Source organism: Cricetulus griseus, chromosome 2 (genome assembly GCF_003668045.3).
Source record: "Cricetulus griseus strain 17A/GY chromosome 2, alternate assembly CriGri-PICRH-1.0, whole genome shotgun sequence".
In the NCBI taxonomy this organism is placed as follows: domain Eukaryota; kingdom Metazoa; phylum Chordata; class Mammalia; order Rodentia; family Cricetidae; genus Cricetulus; species Cricetulus griseus.
The window spans coordinates 159,073,011-159,082,284 of record NC_048595.1 but is presented as its reverse complement, the minus strand read 5'-3'; positions in this window follow the sequence as shown (position 1 = coordinate 159,082,284).

Here is a 9,274-nt window from a genome sequence, read left to right as displayed (position 1 = left end):
AAATCTGGGCTCACTCTTGGTTAAATTACTCCAAGGGGAAGTGTTCTTAATTTATTTTTCTTAATGTGATATTGGCACATTTTTATCTACTCTGGGGTTGTTACTAATGTATTCAAAGTTGGGAAAGAATAATGAGTTGGGGGCTGCAGAGACAGAGACTGAGCTTGAGCTTGTACCACAAAGGGAGAGTTTATGCACACACCTGTGCTGTCCCTAGTGGGCTTGATACAAAAATCACCTACAAAATTTGATTTGCGTCTTTGTTGTTAGAATTTGCATATATGTAGCAGTGAATCAAGACTTTATGTCAAAGTTTTAAGTTTTTTTCCTCTCTCAGCCTGCTGAACAACAATTTAATTAGAGGCATTAGTCACATCTCTGACATAATGTATCAGACACTGGGTGTTAAACCAATTTACACAAAAGGTCACCATTTCCTGTCAATATCCTCCACAGGATACAGTCTTGACATAAACTTTAGAATTACACTTTCAGAAGGCACCACCATGGCAAGCTTAGATGCTTGTGAGAAAAGATAAAGGTGAGCGTTTTTCCTGTGCTGGGACTCAAACTCAGGTCTGCATGTGCTAGGAGAGTGCTCCACCCACGAAGTGGGCACATAGCTCTATTCTCTCTCTCTCTCTCTCTCTCTCTCTCTCTCTCTCTCTCTCTCTCTCTCTTTCTCGTGTGTGTGTGTGTGTGTGTGAGAGAGAGAGAGAAAGAGAGAGAGAGAGAGAGAGAGAGAGAGAGGAGTATGCCGTGTTTGAGTGTTCATGTACAGGCATAGGCATGTTTGTGCAAGTCAGTGTGGAGGCCAGGTATTGATGTGGGTGTCATGCAGTTATTCTCCCCCTTATCATTAAAATTTTCAACCTTTATTTTTATTTTATTTGTTTTGCCTGCATATGTATCTGTACACCAAGTTCGTACAGTGCCTGAAGAGGTCACTAGTTGGTTCTGAATGCCCTGGGAATGGAGTTACAGACAATTTTAAGTGCTGGGAATCAAATCTAGGTCCTCTCAAAGAGCAACTGGCACTTTTAACTGCTGGGCTACCTTGTCAGCACCCCTTATCCTTATCTATTTAGAGAGCATCTTTTAGTTAACCCAGAAACTAGCTGACCAGCAAGGTGTGGATCTGCCTGCCTGCTTTCCCCAATACCAGTTAAGAATTCATGCGACTCTCTGTGCCCCATCACCTGCAAACTGATCACTCATGTTTCCATCCCCACCTGCCCTCACAAAATGTCTTTTATTTCCAGGGATATCTGTGTGTCTATCCTTGTGCTTTTCTTGTTACCTTGTCTTTCTGGGTCTGTGGATTGTAGCAGTTACCCTTAATTTTACAGTCAATATCCACTTAAGAGTGAGTACATGCCATGTTTGTCTTTATCAGTCTGGGTTACCTCACTCAGGATGACTTTTTCTAATTCCATCCATTTGTTTTCAAATTTCCTGGTGTCCTTGTTTTTAACAGCTGAGTAATACTCCATTGTGTAAATATACCTACCACATTCTCTTTATCCATTCTTCAGATGAGGGACGCTCCATGTTTGATGTCTGCTAAGCACCTGCATCTCAGGAACAACTATGCAGAGAATGTGAAGAAATGATCTGGAGTCTGTTTCACAAGAACAGTAGACTACTAATGAGAGCTTTGTTCCTCTGAGATAATCACTCCCCAGTTCTCCACTTGCTAATTCTATCATCTTGGCAGGTGTGATTTCAACATATGAGTTTGAGGAGGATACAGGTATAGACACAATAGTACATAAACAAACAAATGATAGATGAGCAGATGTTAAATAGATGTAAGATAAGTAGATAGATAGACATAGAAAGAAATATGATAGATAAATAGTTATGTATACTGATTATGCATAGATGATATATGATAGATAGATGGATAGGTAGCTATAGTAATGATAGAAGCTAGACAGATATATTAATAATAGATAAATGATAGAAAGATGATAGATGATAGAAGGACAGATGATAGATGATATTTAGACATGTAAATATATTAATAATAGATGGATAAATAATTGATATTACACCTATCATCTGGTTGTTTCCAGGTTCTGGTTATTACAAATAAAGCTGCTATGAATATAATTGGATCCTTGTGGTATGATTGAGCATCCTTTGGGTACATGCCCAAGAACTGTATATTTGAGTCTTGTGGTAGATTGATTGCAAGTTTTCTGAGAAACCACCATATTGATTTCCAGAGTGGCTATACAAGTTTGCCTTCCCACCAGCAATGGAAGCGTGTTCCCCTGTCTCCACATTCTATCCAGTATAAGCTGTCACTTGTATTTTTGATCTTTGCCATTCTGACAGGTGTAAAATAGAATCTCAGAGTCATTTTGATTTGCATTTCCATGCTGACCAAGGATGTTGAACATCTCATTAAGTGTTTCCCAGTCACTTGAGATTCTTCTGTTGAGAATTCTCTGTTTAGATCTGTACCACATTTTTTAATTGGTGTTTGGCTTGTTGATATCTCATTTCTTGAGTTCATTATATATTTTGAAAATCAGCCCTCTGATAGATGTTGGGTTGGTAAAGATCTTTTCCCATTCTACAGGCTACTGTTTTGTACTATTGGTGGTGTCCTTTGCCTTACAGAAACTTTTCAATTTCATGAGGTCCCATTTATTAATTGTTAATTTTAGTGCCCGTGCTATTGGTGTTCTGTTCAGGAAGTGGTCTACTGTGCCAATATATTCAAGATCATTTCCCACTTTTTCTTCTATCAGGTTCAGTTTATCTGGATTTATGTTGAGCAGTACTGCTGATTTCAGTGGGGGAGCACGTAGGGGTTGGGAGGAAGCCTGGTGCAGGGAAATCTCCCAGAAGTCTATGCGGGGGACCCAGGTTAGACTCCAAGTAATAGCAGACACATAGTCTGAACTGGCTGTCTCCCATGACTAGGTTGGTGCCTGGCCCAATTGCCATCAGAGAGGCATCATCCAACAACTGATGGAGGCAAATGCAGACACTCACAGACAAACATTAATTAGGTGGAGTTTGGGAATCCTGTGGAGGATGACAAAGGAGTGTAGGAGCCAGAGGGGATAGGACACCATTGGAAGGCTTACACAATCAACCAACCTGGGTTCATAGGGGCTCACAGAGACTGAGCCGACAACCAAGGAGCCTGCGTGGAACTGACTAGCCATTCTGCATGTATGTGACAGTTGTGTAGCTTGGTCCACTTAAGGGACTCCTAACAGTGGAAACAGGAGATGTCCCTGACTCTTCCACTGACTTTTGGGGCTCTACTTCTTATACTAGGTTGCCTTGCCCAAGCTTAAAACATGGGGGTGTGTGCAGTCGTCTTACTGCAAGTTGATATGGCATGTTTTATGGGTACTCATGGTAGACCTGCCCTTTCCTGGATGAAGAAGGAAGAAGAGGGGATGAGGGGCGGAAGGGGGAAATGGTGAAGAGGAACTGGGAGGGGAGGATGGGGGGCAGGGGACTGAGGTGAGGATATAAAATAAACAGATGAATAAAAAACATGTGTGACCAAATCTGCCTTTTAAATGGGTGCTGGGGATCCAAAGTCAGGCTGTTATGCTCATAGTATAGGCATTTACACATTGAGCCATCGTCATGCCCTGTTCAAGTTTTATTTTTAAAATGATCTTTTTAAGACAAGGTATGGAGATCAGGATTGCTTCAAACTCCAGATCATCCTGTCCTAGCTTTTTTAGTATAGGGATTAGCAGGGGAGTATTTTAGATGAAAGTATATTTCATCAATTTCCTATGATGTAATTATATATTTTTAGATGGCAGTATAAGTACAATCTAATAAATAATGTGGTGGAGATAAATCAAAAGAAACTCTCCTTCCCTTTTCACAAAATAAGCTAGGTAAATTTAAATTCTTTTCCTGAAAATGAGGCTGTTAAGCACAGGATGAGACATCTTTCACGGATGCTGACATTTTGACAGTATTTCAGACACAGATTGGAATTCTTCCTCTGACAATCTGACATACAAAGTAAAGTCATTTTGTGAAAGTTTTAATAAGGCAAATTTTATTTTCGCATAGTTTACTATCTCTATTCACTGTAAGCAACTCCTTTCCTAAATCTTTGATTATTACAAATTTTGTTGGTTTGGGTTAGAGATGACTTAGTGGCCAAAGGCACTTGCTGCAAAGTCTGAAGACCTGAGTCGAATCTCTGGGACCTACATGGTGGAAGAAAAGAGCAGACTGCCTCAAGTCGTTCTCTGGCCTCCACATGAGCACTCACATGCACACACACTAACTAAATGTAATTTAAAATTTTTTTATTTGAATTAGAAAGATTATTCTATTTATTAATTAATTTATTTATTATTTTACTTGTCAATCCCAGGTCCTTCTCCCTCTCCTCCTCCCCTCTAAATGTAATTTTCAAAAGTTAGTTGATTAAAAATTAAAGCAAGAAGACTCAGATGTGGAAGCTGTGGGTAGAAACTTTTTAAAAATTGGCTCAATACATGAAGCATCAATTTGCCTTCAGAATATGTAGGTATTAAAATAACAATTTTTGTTTTGAATTATGAAGTGAAAACTTTTAGAAATAACTACAACATACAAATCAGCACACTAGGAACTAAAGGAGATGAGATGTGTCTTAAAGCCTTTGCTGAAGTTCACAAACATGCTGTGGATTGGACCGTTTTTTTTGGGGGGGGGGATGGAATCTTCCCCATTCTATTAAGCTCCTTTGTCTAGAGCCAACTCAGTATAATTAGCACAGTAAGTGTATGGATTTAAACAAACAGGTAAAGTCAAATACAGCTAACAGTTGTAAATGCACAATATGGATATTCCTGCAGATATGTTTTTATGACTTGGCCATGGAAGAACTTTATTTAATTTTAGTAGCATTTTTATCTATTTATTAAGTGTGCACATATGGGTATGGTTGTGTTTGTTCCTTGGAGTGTGTGAAAGTCAGACAACTTTTGGGAATTGGTTCTTTCCTTTACTATGTGGGCACCAGGACTGATCTCAGGTCCTCAGGGAAGCACTCTTCTCCTCCTGTCAGCCCCAGAAAGGCTTTTTGCTTTATTAATTTTTTGATATGGGAGTTTTCTGTGCAGCCCACCCAGCCTTTATTTTTTGGTATGTCTAGTTCATCATCCCATGTACAGCCTTTATAATCATGCAAGCTGCATCTGTTTCTAGTTCATTTTAAACAAGAGTTATTTTGTTGTTATGTTAAAATTATTATATGATAAGAGAAAGAAAGTAGAGAAATAAGGGTTTTTGTTTTCCCCCATACAAATGTTTCTGGAAATTGGAGCATATGAACAATTCTATGAGGTTTGGACATGTTAAATTGCCATTTAATTTAACTAACTAAATAAAGTAGAAAATGTGGGAATAATTGAATATTTGATTTTAGCTCTGATTTAGCTTTAGATTTTTCTGTACAAACTCTAATTGATATTCAAATAATAAGGAGAACCCATACTGAGGGTCATCACTTTCTAATCACTGTTGGGGGATTTGTATGTAAGGTAATTCATTGGGAATTAAAAAGTAGTTTCAGTATCACATAGGGTGAAAGGTGAGCTTTAACTCAAGTCCTTTTACCATCACCACTTCAGACCTCTCCATACATGGACTGATTAGAAGACTATACACACCACTTTCCTGATTTGTGTATGTAATGGGAAATCAGCAAAAGTATCTTCAGATAATACTCTTCAACAAATCCTTTTACAACTTTAATAGTGATGTTTCTTCAAAGTATGGAAAGTTTCTAAATTCTCCCTTTAGGTTTAGTTTGCAACACGTAAGTATGTAGACCTGAATGTGTACTAAAGATTTCAAAATACTGTGAACATGAACAATCACCAAAAGCCAGGAATGAGGTGTGCATTTATTTACCAGCTGCTATATCTTTCTCAAGGATCTGGCTACCCTTGCTCTCACATGATTCAGAGAAACTGTGTAAACTATTCATTTTATAAAAAGAATTAAGTAAGAATGTCTTCTTTATTTTTTAGGAGGTCCTGAAGAGCATCTGGACTATGTACAAAAAAACAATGCAAAAGTAAATGTACATCTCAGAAGAATGAGGGATCCATCATCAGATGTAGAGCATTGACAATGTTTTTCTGTGGGAGTCAGTCCGTCATTTCATAGTGTTTCTCTGAGCTCAGACAACATCCATACTGAGGCATTCCCTCAGGCAGTGAAGCACTCAGTCCACCTGTGTTTCTCTGTGTTCTTTGAAGTCAGAGAAACACGTAGAAGTTTATCCATTTCTTCTAGATTTTCCAATTTGGCAGAGTACAGGTTTTTTAAAGAATATCCCTACAATTCTCTGGATTTCCTTGTTGTATGTTGTTAGGTACCCTTTTTGTCTTCAATTTGTCTCTTTCTCTGCCTTTTAGTTAATATGACTAAGGGATTGTCAATCTTTTTTTTTTTTTTTTGGTTTTTCGAGACAGGGTTTCTCTGTGTAGCTTTGGAGCCTATCCTGGCACTCGAACTCACAGAGATCCGCCTGCCTCTGCCCCCAGAGTGCTGGGATTAAAGGCATGTGCCACAAATGTCCAGCTGGGATTGTCAATATTACCAATGTTTTCAGAGAACAACCTCTTTGTTCCATTGAGTGTGGTGTGTATGTGTGTGTGTGTGTGTGTGTGTGTGTGTGTGTGTGTGCGTGCGCGCGCGTGCGTGCGTGCGTGTTATTGATTTCATGCTTGGATGCTTGGGTTTGATTATTTCTTGCTATCTATTTCTTTTTGATGCCATACCTTCTCTATTTTCTAGCCCTTTCAGGTTATAAGTGTTACTAATTATGAGATCTCTCCAATTTTTTTAAATGTAGGCACTTAGTGCTAATAGTGTGCTGCTTTGAACTGCCTTCATTGTGTTTTATAAGTTGGGGATGCTGTCTTTTCACTTTCATTCCATTCTAAAAATTTTCAACTTCTTTATTAATTTCTCTCTAACCTATTTTTCATTCAGTATTTTGTTGTTCAATTTACATTAGGTGAGGCTACTGGCAGTTCTGGTCAAGTGTGTCTTTAGGTATTGCCATTTAGGAATGTGGACAGACAGGAAGCAGAGACTTAGGGGCCCACAGAGGGGAGGAAGGCATTGTGTGCCATCAGGATCTGCGTAGTCCCTTGGGAGTGGAGGCAGAGGTGGTCTGCTACAGAACTGGGGACGAGACTGGGGATTGGATTTGAAGACAGGACACCCTGGCTGGTGTCAGAGATGTAGTTTTTAAAGTAGAAATATTTGAAGAGAGCAAAAATAATAAATAGTACTATATAGTAAACACAATCATGATAAAATGCACATAAAGCATATTGGACTAAATCTTTTATCAGATAAACTATTTGGTATTAGTGTTTCAACCCTTGTTTCCCAACTAACTTTTAAAATGTAAATTTATTTCCCACTGTGCTTATTTAACACCATGATGCCAATTGCCAGGAACTTACAGCTTGTTCCGAGAACCACACATGTAAGCAAGTTACTTTAGACACAGAGGTGTAGTTATGACGTCAGAGTAATGAGGTGGAGGAGGCATCAGAATCAAACTTACATACTGAAGAACCGTTCCACCCAATTTGTTCTTCCGTTCATTTATGTAGCTTCTAGATCTCAGGAAATACCATGGAGCTTAAATCAGAAGAAATAACAGCATCTTTTTAGTTTTGCGCATCCTTTTTTTCCTTTCTTCCAAACTGTGTTTTAAGTATCGTCTTTGCTATTTTGCATAGTTTGCTTCTCTGAAAAGCAGAATTAGCATAGTGATTTAGGTAGATCAAACAAAATATTCTATATGTATTTTTCCTGTATTTCAAACTAGAATTGTAGAAGGATTATTTCAATTTTTAGTTGGAATTACTTTAAAGTGAAAGAAGAGACAGAAAGGAGAAAGAATGGAAGATCTAAGAGTCTATTAATTTTTCTCAGTTAAATCTTGAGTGGCTGCACTTCATGAGGCTCTTGAAACTGCTGGAGGATAAAAGCCACCGAGAGGCTCTTGGCAGCATCTTCAGTCCCTCCCTTCAGAACCCAGGCCTCTCCTGCTGTGGTCTGTCTAGGACATTAGAGACTGACCTCCATGGCCCACACCCACAGCCTCCTTTGGTCCTTGGCTTCCCCTGGCTTTTCTGATGGACATCAGCAGGAGGCCAGAGGGCAGGTTGCAAGTTGGGGTGTTTTTTCATGGGTTCATTCATGTGGATCAGATCCAATGCCCTGTCCTGTCAAGAAGCTCTGACCATAAGATCCTGCTTATTCCCTTTAGACAGAGTTCACCCCCCCCCAGCCCCCGCCCAGAGGCTGGTTACATAGTGCATTCCCTTCCTATTCCCTTCCTTTTTCTTCCCTCCTCCCTCCCTCCCTCCCTCTCCTCCTTCCCTCCCTTCCTCCCTCCCTCCCTCCTTCTCTCCCTCCCTCCTTCCCTAGCTTCCTTCCTTCCTTCCTTCCTTCCTTCCTTCCTTCCTTCCTTCCTTCCTTCCTTCCTTCCTTGTTTAAACTTGAGACAGGGTCTCGCTATGTAGCTCAGGCTATTCTGGATCTCATTATATAGACCAGACTGACATCATAGAGATCTACCTGCCTGAGTACTGGGATTAAAGGGATGGGCCACTATTCCTGCATCACAGTGCATTCTTTTCTATCTCTTGTTATTTCTCTAGGTGTTATCTACCTTTATAGTTCTTTTAAAGTACCCAGTTTAGGGATGCTATTGGATTGTTATTGAAGGGACACACTGTAAAGTGCATTTTAACAAAATGTTTGACAGATAATCAGTGTGTACGTTGATTAAATTGGAAATTTAAAGAGCCATTTATCTTCCTTAGTAAGAAAGGCTAAAGAGTTGGCCAATTACAAGGGGAAACTCTAGTTCCTTATAATTTTATCTTATTATACATTTATGTATTAGATTTTATATTTAAGTGAAATAAACATTGCCTACTTAAAAAGTTTACTAGGAAAGTAATAATGCAGAAATATAAAATATGATCTCACTACAACGGACACGTAGAAGAATATTTGTGCATACTTATTAACAAATGAATATGACAAAAGCACACTATAACTAAAAATAAAAAGCATATTCATAATAGGAAAAATCCTCCAAATTAAATTTCATTACAGAATTGAAAATGAGCATAAGTTTTAAAATTATGTCTTCTGCTCCAAGATTGTGTTATCCTTGGCCTGAAAATGGAAGGAAGAGGTTATTACAACATAGCTCATAGTCCTCTATAAAGACCCTTACTGACAC